This window comes from Ovis canadensis, chromosome X, assembly GCF_042477335.2.
Source record: "Ovis canadensis isolate MfBH-ARS-UI-01 breed Bighorn chromosome X, ARS-UI_OviCan_v2, whole genome shotgun sequence".
Taxonomy (NCBI): Eukaryota; Metazoa; Chordata; class Mammalia; order Artiodactyla; family Bovidae; genus Ovis; species Ovis canadensis.
This window is the reverse complement of record NC_091727.1, coordinates 106,067,657-106,091,917: the sequence shown is the minus strand read 5'-3', so window position 1 is coordinate 106,091,917 and position 24,261 is coordinate 106,067,657. Positions and strand designations below refer to the sequence as shown.

The window sequence follows — 24,261 nt, the reverse complement described above, 5'->3', positions numbered from 1 at the left end:
TAAGAAACTACTGTTCATAGGGCTTTCTGGGAAGGCAGCATCCAAACATTCCCCTACTTTTGTTCTAGATGCTCTAAATTCTGTTCACTGCTCTCTCTTTTTGTGGAGGATAGAGACGAACAAACCATTCTGGCCCAAAGGAAACACAGGAGACTCCATCAAGTCCAGAAAGGCTCTTGTCCCTTTTCTCCCCTGCCCCCACCACAGGAGCCATATTATTGTCATCCCCAGCTCGGGAGTGACAATCATGCCTTCAAATGTATTCTGTCTCATTCAAAATCCTTGAGAGGACCCCAGTTCCTGATGACTAAACACTAAAAGGAAACCTTTCCGTTGAGTGCTGCTGGAAGCAAGAGGAAGGCCTTGCTTAATATTCCAGATGAATGGATCATTGAAAAGAAGCAATGAGACCTCAGCTTTCTTCATGCTGTCCTCCTCATGTGAAACTGTCAGGCTACAAACAAAAGGAAAAATGAACTGAGGAATTACTGTCAAATTTTGGGGCACAGTAATGGTAATACAGTTATGTTGAAAAAAGAATGTCTTTCTTTTAGAGAAACATGCTGATTTGTTTATACATGAAATGACATCTGGGTTTTGTTTCAAAATAAATGGGGGTGGTGGCAACTTCCCATAAGTTGATGATTCTTCAAGTTGGTATGTAAATGAGAGATCATTACACTGTTCTCTATACTTGTGTATATATTTGACCTTTTCCATAATAAAAATTGAAGAAAAAAACCTGGTCATTTGTGTTTCCTTTCCTTTTGATGGGCTTTCCCCCCTCTTCCTTTTGTATCTTCATTTGTATCTTCCTTTTGTATCAACATATTAAAATTGATAAAATGTTTAGCCCTAAAACATTAATATCTTTGACCAGGTAGACATGATTTTGCTGTCCCATTTGTTATATAACATAGATTCATTCTTTGGGAGATTTATATCATGAACTGTTGTAGGCATTGGAAGCATGAAATTACAGTTACACTGGGTATTAGATTGATATAAGGAATTATTAACTTATTGGGTGAGATAATGGTATTGCATTTAAGAAAACTTCCTTTTTTAATGAGTTACATACAGAAATACTTAGTGTACTTTACCTGGAATAGCTCAGTGACAACAAAAAATCCCTATCTGAAGCAAATGTCAAAATGCTAACAGATGTTACACCTGAGTGAGTGACAAGCACTGTATACGGCATAATGACACTACTCCCTTCCCTTTTCTGGATGTTTGAGTATCTTCGTGATGTGTGTGTTTGCGGGGATGCGTCAGTCTAGTGGAGGAGACAGAGGGAAGGGGGTCAGTAGAATCTGAGTGACATGGAAGTGGGGAGGGAGGGGGTGATCTAGGCACACAGAGGAGTCTCACCATCAGGCTGATTTCGGGAGGGTGGGTGAGGAATGGTTGACCATGAAAAGGTGACTCTTAAGCCAGTTCTGTCTGAGGTCAGCTTTATTACAAGAGTAATGCACGTCCATATACACAGCCAGTAGGCCAAGCAGTGTGCGAGGAGAGATTGGACTGTAGGCAGCCAGACTCTGTACCACATGGCAGAGTCAGGAGAAAGGACATGCAATATGAGGAGATGAAAGCCACTCTGAGGCCGCACAGGACGCTGCAGGACAGCGACGGTGTACATGTGATGAGAGAGCCAGTGATCACCAGGGATCTGACTTTACCCTGGAGCCAAGGAGAGCTCTGGAAGGATTTTAAGCAGGGACTGCCATGCTCAGATCTGTGCTTCACGAAAGCTCAGTCTTCCAGCAGGGAGGAAGAAAGGTGACATCAGAGGAAGGGGGCCTGCCTGTGATGTGTCCCAGAGGAGGCACCCTCTGTCAATCACCAGCCAGGGGAGGGCACAAAAAGGGGATTTGTTGTGATGCAGCCCCACAGGAAGTGTCTTCCAGAAATCAGCTGCTGGCCTGAAGGGTCCCCTATGTTGTGCCTCTTTGAGGATCGCACAAAGCTGCCCACTGAGTGTGAGTATCTCACAAAAGAGCCGCTCCACTGGGCTGATGCAGCCCCCCTATGGCCTGGTTTGGCACCACATGTCTCACAGACTGACCCCAACTTGGTTCTCTGCCACAGGCCTTGTGCAGCTACACACAACCACTCTGGAGTCACACCGCTTAGCTCTGAATCCCAACTGTGTGACCTTGGGTGCAGGCGGTTCTTATAACCTGCTCGGGTCCTCTGTCTCCCCAGCTCGAAGATGCGTCCTACAGTGGCTGTGTTGACTAAGCAGCAATAGTGCATAGCAGGCACCGAGCAGGGTCCCTGATGCTAAGTCAGTGAGTGTTCCAAACTCTTGGCTGTTAAGGGGAGGTCCTAAGATGGCAGAGGAATAGGATGGGGAGACCACTTTCTCCCCCACAAATTCATCAAAACACTTGAATGCTGAGTAAATTCCACAAAACAATTTCTGAATGCTGGCAGAGGACATCAGGCACCCAGAAAAGCAGCCCGTTGTCTTTGAAAGGAGGTAGGAAAAAATATAAAAGACAGAGAGAGAGACAAATGAGGTAGGGATGGAGCTCCATCCTGGGAAGGGAGTCTTAAGAAAGACAGAAGTTTCCAAACACCAGGAAACACTCTCACTGCTGAGTCTGTGGCGAGCCTTGCAACCACAGAGGGCAACATAACCGGGAGAAAAAATAAATAAATAATTAAAACCTACAGATTACGTGCCCAATATAACTGCCCCAGCAGAGAAGCAGCGCAGAACCCTGCATCCGCCACTAGCAAGCGGGGGCTGGGCAGGGAGACATGGGCTGCATTGCTTAGAGTAAGGACCTGGTCTGAATGCCCCGAGGGCAATCTGAGGGAACTAACTTGGGCTAGCAAGCCAGACTGTGGGATAGCTACCACGCAAAAAGCCCTGACCTGGTAACCCACTCCAGTACTCTTGCCTGGAAAATCCCATAGATGGAGGAGCCTGGTAGGCTGCAGTTTATGGGGTCGCTAAGAGTCAGACACGACCGAGCGACTTCACTTTTCACTTTCATGCACTGGAGAAGGAAATGGCAACCTACTCCAGTGCTCTTGCTTGGAGAATCCCAGGGAAGGAGGAGCCTGGTGGGCTGCCGTCTATGGGGTCGCACAGAGTCGGACACGACTGATACGACTTAGCAGCAGCAGCAGCAGCAAGACACCACCAGGCCCGCTCACAGAACAAAGGACTGAGCAGAGCTACCTGGCTGCAGACCGGCCCATCCCCCTCTGGTGACAGGCAGGCGAGGGCAGCCAGAGCCAGAAGGGGGCAATCACGGCCCCAGAGAGGCATTATCTACCAAACTGCAAGCAGGCTTCATTGCTAACCAAGACTTCTTGGGGTTCTGGATGGTCAACATCTGCCTGAGAAGGTGCGCCGGTTGTACACCCAGAAAACCGAGTGGCAAGGACGGGGGAAGCGATAAGTTGCAGAGACTGTGCTCACCAAACACCTGGTCACCTGAGCTGTTCGGACCTGGGAAGGGCACAAAACGCAGGCCCAACCGTCTGCGCCTCTGAGGACTACCCGGGCACCTGAACCTGAGCAGCTTAGACCTTGGAAGTGCATACGACCCAGGGCTGGCCCCAGACAGTACCCAGCAGAGCAACCTAGAGCCTAAGCAGTGTAGACAGGGAAAGCACAGATGCCGTGAGCGGGGGCAAACCCAGTGTGGCCGAGACACTGCACACTGCGAACATATGCCAATGTTATTTGTTTGCACCGTCCCTCCCTCCCCACAGCACGACTGAACAAGTGAGCCTAAAAAAGTGTCCACCACTGCCCCCTTGTGTCAGGGCGGAAATTAGACACTGGAGAGACCAGCAACCAGAAGCAGCTAAAACAGACGGAACCTCCTTGAAAGTGACAGGTGCAATAGATTAAAACCCTGTAGTTAGTACCAACTACATAGGAAGGGGCCTATAGATCTTGAGAAATATAAACCAGATCAAGGAAATGAACTGACCCCACACTGCCCACACCACCACCAGAGAAAGTCCTAGATATATTTTTAGTATTTTTACTATCATTCTTTATTTTTTTAAGTCCTCTATTACTCCTTTAATTTTCATTTTTATAACCTACTATGACTTTGCAAAAAGAGAGACCCTAATTTTTATGACTTTGCTTTTTTTTCATTAATATTGTATTTTTGAAAATCCAACTTCTACTCTAGACTTTTAATCTTTGCTTTTTGGTATTTGTTATCAATTTAGTACCTTTAAGAACCCAATCTTCAGTACCCGTTTTTACTTGGGAGTGAGATTACTGGCTTGACTGCTCTCTCCCCCTTTGGACTCTCCTTTTTCTTCACCAGGCCACCTTTATCTCCTCCCTCCCCCTTCGCTTCTCTACCCAACTCTGTGAATCTCTTTGTGTGTTCCAGACGGTGGAGAACACTTAGGGAACTGCTTACTGGCTGGATCTCTCTCCTTTTGATTCCCCCTTTTATCCTCCTGGCCACCTGTCTCATTCCTTCCTCTTCTCTTCTCTGTACAACTCTGTGAACATCTCTGAGGGGTCCAGACTATGGAGTGCACATAAGGAAGTGATTACTGGCTAGCTTGCTCTCTCCTCTTTTGATTCCACCTCTCATCCTGGTCACCTCTATCTCTCTCCTCCCTCTTCTCTTGTCCATGTAACTCTGTGAACCTCTCTGGGTGTCCCTCACTGTGGAGAAACTTTTCATCTTTAACCTAGATATTTTATCAATGGTGCTGTATAGATGGAGAAGTCTTGAGGCTACTGTAAAAATAAGACTGAAAACCAGAAGCAGGAGGCTTAAGTCCAAATCCTGAGAACACCAGAGAACTCCTGACTCCAGGGAACGTTAATCAACAGGAGCTCATCAAACGCCGACATACCTACACTGAAACCAAGCACCACCCAAGGGCCAACAAGTTCCAGCACAAGACATACCACGCAAATTCTCCAACACAGGAACATAGCCCTGAGCTTCAATATACAGGCTGCTCAAGTCACTCCAAACCCACTGACATCTCATAACTCATTCCTGGACACTTCATTGCACTCCAGAGAGAAGAAATCCAGCTCCACCCACCAGAACACCGACACAAGCTTCCCTAACCAGGAAACCCTGACAAGCCACCTGTACAACCCTACCCACACTGAGGAAACTCCACAATAAAGAGAACTCCACAAACTGCCACAATACAGAAAGGCCACCCCAAACGCAGCAATATAAACAAGATGAAGAGACAGAGGAACACGCAGCAGGTGGCTCAGACGGTAAAGCATCTGTCTACAATGCGGGAGACCTGGGTTCGAGCCCTGGGTTGGGGAGATCCCCTGGAGAAGGAAATGGCAATCCACTCCAGTACTATTGCCTGGAGAATCCCATGGACAGAGGAGCCTGGTAGGCTACAGCCCATGGGGTCGCAAAGAGTCGGACACGACTGAGCGACTTCAGTTAGTCAGTCAGTCAGTCAAAGGAACAGGATAAATGCCCACCAAAACAAACAAAAGAGGAAGAGATAGGGAATCTACCTGATAAAGAATTCCAAATAATGATAGTGAAAATGATCCAAAATCTTGAAATCAAATTGGAATCAGAGATAAATAGCCTGGAGACAAGGATTGAGAAGATGCAAGAAAGGTTTAACAAGGACCTAGAAGAAGTAAAAAAGAGACAATATATAATGAATAATGCAATAAATGAGATAAAAAACACTCTGGAGGGAACAAACAGTAGAATAATGGAGGCAGAAGATAGGATTAGTGAGGTAGGAGATAGAATGGTAGAGATAAATGAATCAGAGAGGAAAAAAGACAAATGAATTAAAAGAAATGACAATCTCAGAGACCTCTCAGTTCAGTTCAGTTCAGTCACTGAGTCATGTCCGACTCTTTGCTACCCCATGAATCGCAGCACGCCAGGCCTCCCTGTCCATCACCAACTCCCGGAGTCCACTCAGACTTACGTCCATCAAGTCAGTGATGCCATCCAGCCATCTCATCCTCTGTCGTCCCCTTCTCCTCCTACCCCCAATCCCTCCCAGCATCAAAGTCTTTTCCAATGAGTCAACTCTTCGCATGAGGTGGCCAAAGTACTGGAGTTTCAGCTTTAGCATCATTCCTTCCAAAGAAATCCCAGGGCTGATCTCCTTCAGAATGGACTGGTTGGATCTCCTTGCAGTCCAAGGGACTCTCAAGAGTTTTCTCCAATGCCACAGTTCAAAAGCATCAATTCTTTGACACTCAGCCTTCTTCACAGTCCAACTCTCACATCCATACATGACCACTGGAAAAAACATAGCCTTGACTAGACCTTTGTGGGCAAAGTAATGTCTCTGCTTTTGAATATGCTATCTAGGTTGGTCATAACTTTTCTTCCAAGGAGTAAGCGTCTTTTAATTTCATGGCTGCAGTCACCATCTGCAGTGATTTTGGAGCCCCCCCCCAAAAAAAAGTCTGACACTGTTTCCACTATTTCCCCATTTATTTGCCATGAAGTGATGGGACCAGATGCCATGATCTTCGTTTTTTTAATGTTGAGCTTTAAGCCAACTTTTTCACTCTCCACTTTCACTTCATCAAGAGGCTTTTTAGTTCCTCTTCACTTTCTGCTCTAGGACAGTGTTAAACGCCCCAACATTCGAATAATCGGAGTCCTAGAAGAAGAAGACAAAAAGAAAGACCATGAGAAAATACTTGAGGAGATAATAGTTGAAAACCTCCCTAAAATGGGGAAGGAAATAATCACCCAAGTCCAAGAAACCGAGAGAGTCCCAAATAAGATAAACCCAAGGAGAAACTCCCCAAGACACATATTAATCAAATTAACAAGGATCAAACACAAAGAACAAATATTAAAAGCAGCAAGGGAAAAACAACAAATAACATACAAGGGGATTCCCATAAAGATAACAGCTGACCTTTCAGTATAAACTCTTCAGGCCAAGAGGGAATGGCAGGACATACTTAAAGTGATGAAAGAAAATAACCTACAGCCCAGATTACTGTACCCAGCAAGGATCTCTTTCAAATATGAAGGATAAATCAAAAGCTTTACAGACAAGCAAAAGCCGAGAGAACTCAGCACCACCAATTCAGCACTCTCCAACAAATGCTAAAGGGTCATCTCTAGACAGGAAACACAAAAAGAGTGTATAAACTCGAACCCAAAACAATAAAGTAAATGGCAACAAGATCATACTTATCAATAATTACCTTAAACATAAATGGGTTGAATGCCCCAACCAAAAGACAAAGACTGGCTGAATGGATACAAAAGCAAGACCCCTATATATGTTGTCTACAAGAGACCCACCTCAAAACAGGGGACACATATAGACTGAAAGTTGAAGGGCTGGAAAAAGATATTCCATGCAAATAGAGACCAAAAGAAAGCAGGAGTAGCAATACTCATATCAGATAAAGTAGACTTTAAAACAAAGGCTGTGAAAAGAGACAAAGAAGGACACTATATAATGATCAAAGGATCAATCCAAGAAGAAGATATAACAATTATAAATATATATGCACCCAACATAGGAGCACCGCAATATGTAAGACAAATGCTAATAAGTATGAAAGGGAAATTAACAATAACACAATAATAGTGGGAGACTTTAATACCCCACTCACACCTATGGATAGATCAACTAAACAGAAAATTAACAAGGAAACACAAACATTAAATGATGACAGACCAGTTAGACCTAATTGATATCTATAGGACATTTCACCACAAAACAATGAATTTTGGCTTTTTCTCAAGTGTACACAGAACCTTCTCCAGGATAGATCACATCCTGGGCCATAAATCTAGCCTTGGTAAATTCAAAAACTTTAAATCACTCCAAGCTTCTTTTCTGACCATAATGCAGTAAGATTAGATCTCAATTACAGGAGAAAAACTATTAAAAATTCCAACATATGGAGGCTGAACAACACGCTGCTGAATAACCAACAAATCACAGAAGAAATCAAAAAAGAAATCAAAATATGCATAAAAATGAATGAAAATGAAAACACAGCAACTCGAAACCTGTGGGACACTGTAAAAGCAGTGCTAAGGGGAAGTTTCATAGCAATACAGGCATACCTCAAGAAACAAGAAAAAAGTCAAATAAATAACCTAACTCTACACCTAAAGCAACTAGAAAAGGAAGAAACGAAGAAGTCCAGGGTCAGTAGAAGGAAAGAAATCTTAAAAATGAGGGCAGAAATCAATGTAAAAGAAACAAAAGAGACCATAGCAAAAATCAACAAAGCCAAAAGCTGGTTCTTTGAAAGGATAAATAAAATTGACAAACCACTAGCCAGACTCATCAAGAAACAAGGGAGAAAAATCAAATCAATAAAATTACAAATGAAAATGGAGAGATCACAACAGACAACACAGAAATACAAAGGATCATAAGAGACTGCTATCAGCCAATAAAATGGACAACGTGGAAGAAACGGACAAATTCTTAGAAAAGTACAACTTTCCAAAACTGAACCAGGAAGAAATAAAAAAATCTTAACAGACCCATCACAAGCACGGAAATTGAAACTGTAATCAGAAATCTTCCAGCAAACAAAAGCCCAGGTCCAGATGGCTTCACAGCTGATTCTACCAAAAATTTAGAGAAGAGCTAACACCTATCCTACTCAAACTCTTCCAGAAAATTGCAGAGGAAGGTAAACTTCCAAACTCATTCTATGAGGCCACCGTCAGCTTAATACCAAAACCTGACAAAGATGTCACAAATAAAGAAAACTACAGGCCAATATCACTGATAAATATAGATGCAAAAATCTTTAACAAAATTCTAGCAATCAGAATCCAACAACATATTAAAAAGATCATACATCATGATCAAGTGGGCTTTATCCCAGGGATGCAAGGATTCTTCAATATCTGCAAATCAATCAATGTAATACACCACATTAACAAATTGAAAAACAAAAGCCATATGATGTCAATAGATGCAGAGAAAGCCTTTGAAAAATTCAATATCCATTTATGATAGAAACTCTCCAGAAAGCAGGAATAGAAGGAACATACCTCAACATAATAAAAGCTATATATGACAAACCCACAGGAAGCATTATCCTCAATGGTGAAAAATTGAAAGCATTTTCCCTAAAGTCAGGAACAAGACAAGGGGCCCACTTTCACTACTAGTATTCAACATAGTTTTGAAAGTTTGGGCCAGCGCAATCAGAGCAGAAAAAGAAATAAAAGGAATCCAAATTGGAAAAGAAGAAGTAAAACTCTCACTGTTTGCAGATGACATGATCCTCTACATAGAAAACCCTAAATACTCCACCAGAAAATTACTAGAGCTAATCAATGAATATAGTAACGTTGCAGGATATAAAATCAACACACAGAAATCCCTTGCATTCCTATACACTAATAATGAGAAAACAGAAAGAGAAATTAAGGAAACAATTCCATTCACCCTTGCAACAAAAAGAATAAAATACTTAGGAGTATATCTACCTAAAGAAACTAAAGACCTATATATAGAAAACTATAACATTGGTGAAAGAAATCAAAGAAGACACTAATAGATGGAGAAATATACCATGTTCATGGATCAGAAGAATCAATATAGTGAATATGAGTGTACTATCCAAAGCAATCTATAGATTCAGTTCAATCCCTATCAAGCTACCAATGGTATTTTTCACAGAGCTAGAACAAATAATTTCACAATTTGTATGGAAATACAAAAAACCTCGAATAGCCAAAGCAATCTTGAGAAATAAGAATGGAACTGGAGGAATCAACCTGCCTGACTTCAGGCTCTACTACAAAGCCACAGTCATAAAGAGAGTATGGTACTGGCACAAAAACAGAGATATAGATCAATGGAACAAAATAGAAAGCCCAGAGATAAGTCCACACACCTATGGACACCTTATCTTTGACAAAGGAGGCAAGAATATACAATGGAGAAAAGACAATGTCTTTAACAAGTGGTGCTGGGAAAACTGGTAAACCACTTGTAAAAGAATGAAACTAGAACACTTTCTAACACCATACACAAAAATAAACTCAAAATAGATTAAAGATCTAAATGTAAGACCAAAAACTATAAAACTCCTAGTGGAGAACATAGGCAAACACTCTCCGACATAAATCACAGCAGGATCCCCTATGACCCACCTCCCAGAATATTGGAAATAAAAGCAAAAATAAACAAATGGGACCTAATTAAAATTAAAAGCTTCTGCACAACAAAGGAAACTATAAGCAAGGTGAAAAGACAGCCTTCAGAATGGGAGAAAATAATAGCCAATGAAGCAACTGACAAATAATTAATCTCAAAAATATACAAGCAACTCCTGCAGCTCAATTCCAGAAAAATAACCTGATCAAAAAATGGGCCAAAGAACTAAACAGACATTTCCCCAAAGAAGACATATAGATGGCTAACAAACACATGAAACGATGCTCAACTGTCACTCATTATCAGAGAAATGCAAATCAAAACCACAATGAGGTACCATTTCACACCAGTCAGAATGGCTGCTATCCAAAAGTCTACAAGCAATAAATGCTGGAGAGGGTGTGGAGAAAAGGGAACCCTCCTACACTGTTGGTGGGAATGCAAACTAGTACAGCCACTCTGGAGAACAGTGTGGAGATTCCTTAAAAAACTGGAAATAAAACTGCCATACGACCCAGCAAGCCCGCTACTGGGCATACACACTGAGGAAACCAGAATTGAAAGAGACACATGTACCTCAATGTTCATCGCAGCACTGTTTATAATAGCCAGGACACGGAAGCAACCTAGATGTCCATCAGCAGATGAATGGATAAGAAAGCTGTGGTACATATACACAATGGGATATTACTCAGCCATTAAAAAGAATACATTTGAATCAGTTCTAATGAGATGGATGAAACTGGAGCCGATTATACAGAGTGAAGTAAGCCAGAAAGAAAAACACCAATACAGTATACTAACACATATATATGGAATTTAGAAAGATGGTAACGATAACCCTGTATGCGAGAGAGCAAAAGAGACACAGATGTATAGAACAGACTTTTGGACTCTGTGGGAGAGGGAGAGGGTGGGATGGTTTGGGAGAATGGCATTGAAACATGTATATTATCATTTGTGAAACCAATCGCCAGTCCAGGTCGGATGCATGAGACAGGGTGCTCGGGGCTGGTGCACTGGGATGACCCAGAGGGATGGTATGGAAAGGGAGGTGGGAGAGGGGTTCAGGATGGGGAACACATGTACACCTGGGGCGGATTGATGTCATTGTATGGTAAAACCAATACAATATTGTAAAGTAAAAAAAAAAAGAAAAAAAAGGAAGGAGGTCCACAAAAGTATTGAGCTATTCTTCCACTTGCATATGAAAACATAAACACATAAATACATTAATAAACACTGGCACATGGAGAGAGTATGTCTCGAAGCTGGCAGCAGTGACTGCATGTAGGGAGGGGGAAATAGGTGACCAGGGGACTGAAAAAAGAGGCACACAAACCATTAAAATGTGTGTGTGGGTGTGCATGTTTGCATTCACGTATAAATAAAAGAAACATTAAAATTCCCAGGAAAAAAAAAACAAAAGGAAAATCTACCAGGAAGTCTTGATCAACATTCCTATTTTATAAATGAGGAAACTGAGGCACAGAGACATTATTAAAGTTACAAGTTACTGAAAGATGCTTTTTGGACAGTGTATTTGTCTATACTCAGTAAATTTTGTGGGAAAGGGCACTATCTGTCTAGGTTATTGGGGGGGGGAACTTGCTTTCAATTCTTTGTACAAAAAAAAGTATGTATGTTACCTAGATCTAAGCAATGTCCAGGTGTTTTACATGCTCATCTTCATTTAATTTAAAAGAAAATCCACGTTCTCATTTATGGATGAGGAAACTAAGCACAGGGGCATAAATGAAATTACTAGTAACTGAAAGAGATGCTTTTTGGTGAATGTATTTATACTTAGTAAACTTTGTGGGAAAGGGCATTGTGTGTCTAGTTTGTTGGAAAATTACTCGATTTCAGGTCTATATTTTTAAAAAATCAAAACTAAGTATGTTACTTATATCTACTAAGCTTACCCTGGGTGTTTTACATGTTCTGCTCCATTTAATTTAAAAAAATATCTACTTGAAGGTGTTATCAACATTCCCATTTTAGAGATGAGGAAACTGAGGCACAGAGGCATTAGTGAATTCACTAGTAAGTGACAGACATGCTTCTTGGTGAGCATATTTATCTATACTTAGTAAACTTTGTAGGAAAAACCATTGTTCATTTAGATTGTTGGGGAAAAATGCTCAATTTCATCTAATAAAAAGAAAAAGCAATTCATTTAGATCTAGTAAGCAATGCCCTGGGTATTTTACATGCTCAGTTCAGTTCAAATGCTCAGTCGTGTCCAATTCTTTGCAACCCCATGGACTGCAGCACACCAGGCCTCCCTTGTCAGAGCTTGCTCAAATTCATGTCCCATCGAGTTGGTGATACTGTCCAACCATCTCATCCTCTATGGTCCCCTTCTCCTCCTGCCATCAATCTTTCCCGGCATCAGGGTCTTTTCCAAAGAGACATTTCTTCGCATCAGGTGGCCAAAGTATCATAGTTTCAACTTCAGCATCAGTCCTTCCAATGAATATTCAGCACTGATTTCCTTTAGGATGGACTGGTTGGATGCTATGCTACATTTAATTTTTTTAAAAATCTATGAAGAATGTGTTATCAACATTCCCATTTTATAGATGAGGAAACTGAGGCACAGAGGCATTAATGATTTCCTAGTAAGTGCCAGAGATGCTTCTTGGTGAGTGTATTTATCTATACTTAGTAAACTTTGTAGGAAAGAGCATTGTCAATCTAGACTGTTGGGTAAATACACTTGATTTCAGTTCTATATGAAAAAAAAAATTCAGTATGTTACTTAGATTTATGAAGCAATGCCCTGGATGTTTCATGTGCTTTGCTTCATTTAATTAAGTATCGACAAGGAAGGTACTATCAACATTCCCATTTCATAGATGAGGAAACTGAGACACAGAGGCATTAATGAAGTTACCAAAGTGAATGAGAAGCTTTTGCAGCTGCTGCTGCTAAGTCGCTTCAGTCATGTCTAACTCTGTGCAACCCCAGAGACGGCAGCCCACCAGGCTCCCCCCATCCCTGGGATTTTCCAGGCAAGAACACTGGAGTGGGTTGCCATTTCCTTCTCCAATGCATGAAAGTGAAAAGTGAAAGTGAAGTCTGTCAGTCGTGTCTGACTCCTAGCGACCCCATGGACTGCAGCCTACCAGGCGCCTCCATCCATGGGATTTGCCATGCAAGAGTACTGGAGTGGGGTGCCATTGCCTTCTCCGAGAAGCTTTTAGGTAAGCATATTTATCAAAACTTTGTAAATTTGTGGTAAAGGGAATTAACTATCTAGATTGAGGGTGATATAAAACTTGATTTCAATTCACTCTTTAAAAAAGAAAACAAAATTAAGTATGTTACTTAGATCCCCTAAACAATTTCCTGGGTGTTTTACATGTTCTGCTTCAGTTAATCGAACAGAAAATAAACGAGGAAGGTGTTATCAGCATTCCCAATTTAAAGAAGAGAAAACTGAGGCACAGGGGCATTAATGAAGTTAATAGGAAGTGAAAGAGATGCTCTTTGTTGAGCGTATGTGTCTATATGTAGAAAACTTTGTGGGAAGGGCATTTTCTATCTAGATTATTGGGGGAATAAACCTACTTTCATATCTATCTATTTGAAAAAATAAATATTTATTTAGATCTACTAAGCAATGTCCTGGGTTTTTACATGCTCTGCTTCTTTAATCAAAAAAGAAAAATCCACTAGGAAGGTGTTGTCAACATTCCCATTTTATAGACAGGGAAACTGAGGCTAGAGGCCTTAATGAAGTTACTACTAAGGGAAAGAGATGCTTTTTGGTGAGCATTTTTACCAATCACTTCAGTTCAGTTCAGTGGCTCAGTCCTACCCAAATCTGCGATCCCATGGACTGAAGCACGCCAGGCTTCCCTGTGCATTACCAACTCCTGGAGTTTACTCAAACTCATGTCTACTGAGTCGATGATGCCATCCAACCATCTCATCCTCTGTCGTCCCTTTCTCCTCCTGCCTTCAATCTTTCCCAGCATCAGGGTCTTTTCAAATGAGTCAGCTCTTCGTATCAGGTGGCCAAAGTATTGGGGTGTCAGCTTCAACATCAGTCTTTTCAATGAACATTCAGGACTGATTTCCTTTAGGATGGTCTGGTTGGCTCTCCTTGCAGTCCAAGGGACTCTCAACAGTCTTCTCCAGGATCAAAGTTCAAAAGTGTCAGTTCTTTGCCACTCAACTTTCTTTATAGTCCAGCTCTGACATCCATACATGACTACTGGAAAAAACCATAGCCTTGACTAGATGGACCTTTGTTGGCAAAGTAATGTCTCTGCATTTTAATATGCTGTCTAGGTTGGTCACAACTTTTCTTCCAAGGAGTAAGCGTCTTTTTCTTACATGGCTACAGTCACCATCTGCAGTGATTTTGGAGCCTCCGAAAAGAAAGTCTGCCACTGTTTCCACTGTTTCTCCATCTATTTGCCATGAAGTGATGGGACAGATGCCATAATCTGTTTTCTGAGTCTTGAGCTTTAGGCCAACATTTTTACACTCCTCTTTCACTTTCATCAAGAGGCTCTTTAGTTCTTCTTCACTTTCTCCCATAAGGGTGGTGTTATCTGCATATCTGAGGTTACTGGTATTTCTCCCAGCAATCTTGATTCCAGCTTGTGCTTCATCCAACCCAGCATTTCTCATGATGTACTCTGCACATAACTTAAATAAGCAGGGTGACAATATACAGCCTTGACATACTCCTTTTCCTATTTGGAACCAGTCTGTTGTTCCATGTCCAGTTCTAACTGTTGCTTCCTGACCTGCATACAGATTTCTCAAGAGGCAGGTCAGGTGGTCTTGTATTCCCATCTCTTTCAGAATTTTCCACAGTTTATTGTGATCCACATAGCCAAAGGCTTTGGCATACTCAATAAAGCAGAAGTAGATGCTTTTCTGAAACTCTCTTGCCTTTTTGATGATCCAGCGGATGTTGGCAATTTGATCTCTGGTTCCTAAGTATTCGTGAGAAGGGGCTTTGACTATCTATATTGTGAGCAAAATAAATCCTGGTTTCAATTCTCTCTGTTTTAAAAAAAATAAGTATATTAGTTAGATCTAAGAAGCAATGTCCTGGGTATTCTACATGCTCTGCTTCATTTAAATGAAAAAAAATATCTGCGAGTAAGGAGGTTTCAACATTCCCATTTTAAAGATGAGGAAACTGAGGCACAGAGGCATTAATGAAGTTAATAGCAAGTGAATGAGATGCTTTTTGGTGAGCGTATTTATCTATACTTAGAAAACTTTATTGGAAAGAGCATTTTCTATCTAGATTGTTGGGGAAAATAACCCATTTTCAATTCTTTTTTTTTTTTTTGGTCCTAGCTAACCCTCTGATTTTATCTACTATTTCTTCGTTCCCTTCAGACTAAGCTGGCTTCTTTACTATACTTCAGACACACTAAGCCCCCTTGCCATCTTAAGCCTTGCTGTGCACACTGACTTAACTCTGTTTCCTGTTGTTTTTTATTTTTTTTTAGTTTTTTAATTGAAGGATAATTTTTTACAGGATTTTCTATTTCAGTGCTATCTATTAAAAAATTAAATATGTTATTTAGGTCTACTAAGAAATGTCTTAGGTGTTTCACATGCTCTGGTTCATTTAATTAAAAAAAAATTCAACTAGGAAGGTGTTATCAACATTCCCATTTTATAGATTAAAAACTGAGGCACAAAGGGATTAAAAAGGTAATCATAAGTGAAAGAGATTCTTTTTGGTCAGAGAATTTATGTATACTTAGTAAAGCTTGTGGAAAGGGCATTGTCTATCTACATTGTTGGAGGGAAAAAAAACTCGATTTCCAACTTATCAATTTAAAAAAACTGAATTAAGTATGTTACTTAGATCTATGAAGCAATGTCCTGGGTGTTTTGCATGCTCTGCTTAATTTAGTTTGAAAAATACTACAAGGAAGGTGTATATCAACATTCCCATTTTATAGATGTAGACACTGAGGCACAGATGCATGAATGAAGTCACAAGTAAGTGAAAGAGATACATTTTGGTCAGCAAATTCATATATACAAGTAAACATTGAAGGAAAAGCATTATCTATCTAGACTGTTGAAAAGGGGGAAATTTACTTCTACACTCTCTATTTAAAAAAGCAAAATTAGCATCTTGCTTAGTTTTACTAATCAATGTCCTGGGTGTTTTACATGCTCTGCTTTACTTAATTACAAAGAAAATCTACCAGGAATGTATTATCAACATCCCCATTTTATAGATGAGGAAAGTGAGGCACAGAGGCATTAATGAAGTTACTACAATTTGAAGAGATGTTTTTTTTTGTGAGCCTATATACTTAGTAAACTTTGTGGGAAAGGGTATTCTTTATCCAAATTGTTGGGGGAAAAAACTCATTTTCAGTTTTATCTATTAACAAAAATGAAGTATGTTCAGTTCACTCGTTGAGTCATGGCCAACTCTTTGTGTCCCCATGGACTCTCAAGAGTCTTCTCCAACACCATAGTTCAACATCATCAATTCTTTGGCACTCAGCTTTCTTTATAGTCCAACTCTCACATCCATACATGACTACTGGAAAACCATAGCCTTGACTAGACAGACCTTTGTTGGCAAAGTAATGTCTCTGCTTTCTAATATGCTGTCTAGGTTGGTCATAACTTTCCTGCCAAGGAGTAAGGGTCTTTTAATTTCATGGCTGTAGTCACCATCTGCAGTTATTTTGGAGCCCCCAAAAATAAAGTCTGCAAACTGGAAGTGGTCAAACAGGAGATGACAAGAATACTTGCTTTTAGTGAGCGTATTTAGCTATGAAAGGGCAAGTCTGTCTAGATTGTTGGGGGAAACAGGCTAGAGGCATTGATGAAGTTATTAGTGAGTGAAAGAGATGCATTTTGGTGAGGTATTTATTGACACTTTGCAAAATTCATGAGAATGGGCTTTGACTATCTAGATTGTGAGGAAATAAATCTAGATTTGAATTTTCTCTATTAAAACAAAAAATTAAGTATGTTACTTAGATCTGCTAGGCTATATCCTGGGTGTTTTACATGTTCTTCTTCATTAAATCAAAAAGAAAATCTACGAGGAAGGTGTTATCAACATTCCCATTTTATAGATGAGGAAACTGAGGTACAGAGACTTTATTAAATTTACTAGTATTTCATGCATTGGAGAAGGAAATGGCAACGCGCTCCAGTGTTCTTGTCTGGAGAATCCCAGGGATGGGAGAGCCTGGTGTGCTGCCATTGATGGGGTCGCACAGAGTCGGACACGACTGAAGCAACTTAGCAGCAGCAGCAGTAAGTGAAACCAATGATATTGGTGAACATATTTATCTATACTTAGTAAACGTTGTGTGAAAGGGCATTGTCTACCTGGATTTTTTGGGGAAAATTACTCTATTTCAATTCTATTTAAAAAAATTAAGTGTGCTACTTAGATCTACTAAGAAATGTCCTGGGTGTTTTACATGCTCTGCTTCATTAAATCAAAAAGAAAATGTACAAGGAAAGTGTTATCAACATTCCCAGTTTACAGATGAGGAAACTGAGCCACAGAGGCAGTAATGAAGTTAGAAGAAGTGAAATGGATGATTTCTTGAGAGTGTATTTATCTACACTCAACAAACTTTGTGGAAAAAGGCATTGTATATCTAGATTGTTGGAGAAAAAAAGTTCAATTTCAACTCTCTTATAAAAAGAAAAAGAAGTATTTTACTTAGACCTACTAAGTAATATCCTGAATGTGTCATATGCTCTGCTTCAATTTAAAAAAAAAAAAATCAAAGAGGAAGGTGTTATAAGCACTCCCATTCTACAGATGAGTAAACTGAGACACAGAGACATTACTTGTTACTAGTTAGGGAAATACATGCTTTTCGTTGAGCATATTTATCTATTTAGTAAACTTTGTGGGAAAGGGCATTGTCTGCTAGACCATTGGGGAAAAAACCCAATTTCAATTCTCTCTATTTAAGAAAAAAATTCAGTGAGTTACTTAGATCTTCTAAGCCATGTCCTGGTTGTTTTGCATGTTCTTCTTCGTTTAATCAAAAAGTAAATCTACAAGTAAGGTGTTATCAACATTCCCATTTTATAGATGAGGAAACTGAGGCCCAGAGGCTTTAAGAAAGTAATTAGTAGGTGAAAGATGATGTATTGGTGAGCCTATTTATCTATACTTAATAAACTTTGTTGATAAGGGCACTGTCTATTAGATTTTTTGGGAAAAAAACTCAATTTCAATTCTCTTAAAAAAATTAAGTATGTTACTTAACTCTACTAAGCATGTCCTGGGTATTTTACATGCTCTGTTTCATTTAATGAAAAATAAAAATCAGTAAGGTAAAAGAAAATCTACAAGGCTGTGAGGTAAAAATAAAGATTTTAACACTCTTAAAGAAAAACCAATATTATGTATGTTAGATCTCCTAAGCAATGGTGGGTGTTTTACATGTTAAGCTTCATTTAATTTAAAAAAAATCTATGAGGAAGGTGTTGTTACTTTTCCCATTTTACAGATGAGGAAACTGAGCCACAGAGGCAGTAATGAAGTTACAAGAAGTGAAACGGATGATTTCTTTGAGAGTGTATTTATCTACACTCAATAAATTTTGTAGAAAAGGGCATTGTCTATCTAGATTGTTGGAGAAAAAAACTCAATTTCAACTCTCTTATTAAAAAAAAAGAAATTAAGTATTGTACTTAGATCTACTAAGTAACATCCTGGATGTGTCATATGCTCTGTTTCATTTAATTAAAAAAAAATAAAAGAGGAAGGTGTTATCAACATTCCCATTTTATAGATGAGGAAACTGAGGCACAGAGACTTAATGAAGTCACTAGTAAAGGAAAGTTTTTTGTTAGCGTATTTATCGACGGTAAACGTTTTGGGAAAGGGCATCGTCTATCTAGATTATTGAAGGGGGGGACTTGATTTCAATTCTATCTATTAAAAAAAAACAAGTATGTTACTTAGATCTACTAAGGGATTTCCTGGGTGTTTTTCATGCTCTGCTTCATTTAATTAAATTGAAAATCCACGAGGACAGTGTTATCAATGTTCCCATTTTATAGATGAGGAAACTGAGGTACAGAGGCATTAATAAAGTTACAAGTAAGTAAAAAAGTTTTACCTGAATCCCTGCAGCTCCTTGTTCGTCGGGCGCTCGTGGGGGGGCAGCTTTTTCGGGTGCCCGGGGAGAGTCATGGCGGAGGCGAAGGATTTGGGCAAAGACCCCAATGGACCCACTCACTCCTTCTCTGTTCGTGAGGGAGGATGGCAGCTCCATGTCCTTCTACGTGCGTCCCAGCCCGGCAAAGCGCCGGCTCTCGACGCTCATCCTGCAGGGCGGCGGCACTCGGTGTCGCGTTCAGGAGCCCGGGGCCGTGCTGTTGGCCCAGCCCGGGAAGGCGGCGGCCGAGGCCTCGGGCGACTTCATCTCCACGCAGTACATTCTGGACTGCGTGGAGCGCAACGAGAAGCTCGAGCTGGAGGCCTACCGTCTGGGCCCGGCTCCGGTGGCCGACCAGGCCCCAGAGACGAAGCCCGCGGTCCAGGCCCGGGGCGCCACCGCCGCCACCGCGGTGGCGGAGCCTGAGCCGCAGTCGCCGGCGGGGCGGATGGTCTTCACGGACGCGGACGACGTGGCCATCTTAACCTACGTGAAGGAACATGCCCGCTCGGCCAGCTCTGTCACCGGTAACGCCTTGTGGAAAGCGATGGAGAAGAGCTCGCTCACCCAGCACTCCTGGCAGTCCATGAAGGACCGCTACCTGAAGCGCCTGCGGGGCCAGGAGCACAAGTACCTGCGGGGGAGGCCCCGTGAGCCCCTCCTCGCAGAAACTCAAGAGGAAGGCTGAGCAAGACCCGGAGGCTGCTGATAGCGGGGAACCACAGAATAAGAGAACTCCAGACTTGCCTGAAGAAGAATTTGAAAAAGAAGAGATGAAGGAGAATGAAGCAGCAGTCAAAAAGATGCTTGTAGAAGCTTCCCGAGAGTTTGAGGAGCTTGTGGTGGACGAGAGTCCTGATTTTGAAATACACATAACAATGTGTGATGATGATCCACCCACGCCTGAGGAAGACTCAGAAACACAGCCTGATGAGGAAGAAGAAGAAGAAGAAAAAGTCTCTGCACCAGAGGTGGGAGCTGCCATTAAGATCATCCGGCAGTTGATGGAAAAGTTTAACTTGGATCTATCAACAGTTACACAGGCCTTCCTAAAAAATAGTGGTGAGCTGGAGGCTACTTCCTCCTTTTTAGAGTCTAGTCAGAGGGCTGATGGGTATCCCATTTGGTCCCGACAGGATGACTTAGATTTGCAAAAAGATGATGAGGCTACTCGAGATGCATTGGTCAAAAAATTTGGTGCTCAGAATGTAGCTTGGAGGATTGAATTCCGAAAGAAATAATTGGCAAGATAATGGAAAAAAAAGTTGGGCAGATAAGACATTAAGTTTTTTTGTGTGACCATTGGACTTCAGAAATTCTTGCATTGGAACTGACACTAATCTTTTGACCAATTTTGTTGCACTGTGAGTCCTAGATTTTGTACCCAAGCACAGAGTTGTGTTCAGTTCAGTCGCGCACTTGTGTCCGACTCCTTGCAACCCCATGGACTGCAGCACGCCATGCAGAGTTGTGTAAGAGGATGGAAATAAAAGAAATGGGGTATGTTTCGAGCTCTTCCTGGCAGTATCAGTGTATTTATGAAAGGAAAATCGAGAACGGAGAGATTGGTTTACATAGTAGTGATCGTTTTCTGGAGTGGAATCCCTGCTATATTGGTGATAGGAGCTAGTCATGAAGTCAAAGAAGGAAAATTAGATGGGCCTTGAGAGACCGTGAACAAAGAGCCTCCTGTCTTTTGGCAGAAGCTCCTCTAGGTTGTGATAGATTCCAAATCAAGAATCTAGAAGTACGGAATAATTTAATTACAAGGCCTTGAACATGGACTGTCCGAAACTCTTGTATCCCTCAGTGACCTCTGATTTCTGGGCTGCTTTGAAAAGCCCGTGTTTCTTTTGCCAGCTTAATATTTGGGAACCCTGTTCCTTGGCTGTTCTTTTCTTCGAGTCTGTAGCATGTGTTTCCTTACCTATCATACAGTTTTGTTTCAGACACACACTACAAGAGAGTCTCAAGAAAAGTCTTACTTGTTTACTAGTAATGTGTTTTTATTTACTGAAGATCGTTGTGTGCTAAGAATTGTGTTAGATTTAAAAATAAGAGGATTAGTTCCTCTTTGTTGTGTTGATTTCATTGTTGAAAATAAATAGAACTTTGTATTTGAAAAAAAAAACAGGTAAGTGAAAAAAATGTGTGTGGTTTTTTTTTTTTTTTTTTTTTGTGAGAGTATTTACCTATACCTAGGAAACTTGTGAGAAAGGGGTTTGTCTATCTAGATTGTTAGGGCAAAAAAACTCGATTTCAATATTGTTTAAAAAAAAACAAAATTAAGTATGTTTCTTAGGTCTACTAAGAAATGTCCTCAGTGTTTTACATGTTCTGCTTCATTTAATTAAAAAGAAAATCTACGAGGATGATGTTATCAACATTCCTATTTTATAGATGAGGAAAGTGAGGCACAGAGGCATTAATGAAGTTAACTAATAATTGAAAGAGATGCTTTTTGGTGAGTATATTTATCTATACCTAGTAAAGCTTGTGGGAACAGGCATTGTCTAGCTAGATTGTTGTGGAAAGAAAAACTCATTTCAATTCGCTCTATTAAAAAACAAAACAAAACTTAAGTTTCTGAATTTTCCAAGATCAAAATTTGTCTTACTCTATTTCTTCCCTATATTTTAAATTATTAGCACTTTTTTGTCACGTAGGCAAAATAAGCACACTCTACTCCTCTCATTCTGTCACTTTCAGCATGTTATTCTTCCATCATAATCACAGCCCTAGAGAGGAGGTTAACTTAGACTATAATAAAGGGGGCAGAGGAAAGCCCTGAACTCACTGTTACTCAATTTTTGTTCAGAGAGCAAGTGAAGTAGGCACTCTGCCCTCTTGAATAGTTCCATTCTTAAAGTTTTGATCACAGAATTGGGCTCAATATTCTCTCTCTCCTAATTCTGTGTTAATAATCATTCTGGTCAACTTTGCTGACAAAGGACTGTCTAGTCAAAGCTATGGTTTTCCCAGTAGTCATGTATGGGGTTGGATTATAAAGAAAGCTGAGCACCAAAGAATTGATGCTTTTGAACTGTGGTGTTGGAGAAAACTCTTGAGAGTCCCTTGGACTGCAAGGAGATCCAACCAGTCCATCCTAAAGGAGACCAGTCCTGAATATTCATTGGAAGGACTGATGCTGAAGCTGAAGCTCCAATACTTTGGCCCCCTGATGGGAAGAACTGACTCATTGGAAAAGACATTGATGCTGAGAAAGATTAAAGGCGGGAGGAGAAGGGGACAACAGAGGACAAGATGGTTGGATGGCATCCCCAACTCGATGGACATGAGTTTGAGCAAGCTCTTGGAGTTGGTGATGGACAGAGAAGCCTGGCATGCTGCAGTCCATGGGGTTGCAAAGAGTCGGGCACGACTGAGTGACTGAACTGAACTGGTCAACTTTCTACATGTGGAGTATACAGTATGTTATGGCAAAGAGATTTATGGACTTAACTTATTTTATCTGTAGAGTTTGAACACTACTTGCATCCCCTGAAGGTGGTAGGAATCACTACTAATTTCATGGTAAAAGAAAAGCAGCATCGATATCATTAACTGATCATATTTAGTTTGAGAGCCAGAAATCCCTACTCCCTAACTCATTTAACGCAACAGCCCATTTGACCCCAAACACAACGTATTCTTGTGAGTTTCTATTGCCTGTGAGTTTCTATTGCCTCTTATGTACAAACTGCTGACTGTGAAGAAACTTGATCAAAACATCAAATATTACCAGAGAAGCCGAGTTTGTGCCCTTTACAACCATCCATGAAGTACCTTAACCTCACCTCCTCTTATATGGTCGTCTGTCTTCCTGACTATGACCTCATATGACTTATTTGTAAATTCAAGCAAATGTGCTTCTGACTGGCACTGATACATCACTGATGCCAAAGTATCAGAGGATGAAGCATAAGGACATTTTTTTCGATTCAGATGGAAAATATTACAGATTTATGGGTAAGTGATGGCAATCGCCATTCCATAACATCTTCATATAATCAGTATCTTCCCATGCCTCCTTTCACTGAATTTTATGACCTCAAAACTTATTCAAGGAAATTATCTTTTTTGCTGACCCAAAAGGTATAGTGGGTAGAACTGGGGATGGGGCTGTTTGCCTGAACAATCCAGTTCTGACTGTTCACTTGCTGGATTTCTACTGCTTTTCAATGACCACTTACAGAGTCATAATGCACAGTACAACTATTGATGTCCCATTGACATTGATGTGATTTCCCCTCCTGGATTGGGGGCAGCACAGCCTACAGGCATTAGTATCTAAAGGTTATATATAATGGATAATAGAGGAAAATGAAATAGCAGAAAGGAATCTGCACGGCAAACAGAAGCAGTAAATAGTTTCAGTGAAAGATCTTAGTTGGGTTACACAGCAGCTGCAAGGGGGTGGAAAAAAAACCCAATGGCTCTTACAGACTAAGCAAGAGTTGAGGGTGAAATGGTTTACTATTTTGAAATACAATACTTTTTTACTTCAACCACAGAAAGCCATTTAAAAGTCATCGTGTGCGTTACAGTTGTTATGTGACATCTTTCACTTGAATGCCTATTTATGAATTCCTACTCTACCCTTCCTGGTGGCTCAGATGGTAAAGCATCTGTCTACAATGTGGGAGACCTGGGTTTGATCCCTGGGTCAGGAAGTTCCCTGGAGAAGGAAATGGCAACCCACTCTAGTACTCTTGCCTAGAAAATACCATGGACAGGGGAGCCTGGTGTCCATGGGGTCGCAAAGAGTCGGACACGACTGAGCAATTAAATAAATAATATTCTACCTTCCTGAGGTGGTCCATGATATGGCACAGATGGAGTAAGTGGAGGAAGAGATTTTAACATATTTATCCGAAGTCCCATAATGTCCAGTTCATGACAGAAGTCAGAACAAAGTCACAGTGTTTGCCATTAATATCTCCTCATCTTGAACCCACCCTTCTGCACTTGCTGCATTTAGCCTGAT

General features: G+C 40.8%; 1 pseudogene; it reads left to right on the top strand.

The window, feature by feature from the left end:
• The first annotated feature begins 19,307 nt into the window (after positions 1 to 19,307).
• On the top strand, positions 19,308 to 20,551 carry LOC138931157 (telomeric repeat-binding factor 2-interacting protein 1 pseudogene; annotated as a pseudogene).
• Positions 20,552 to 24,261: the final 3,710 nt, after the last annotated feature.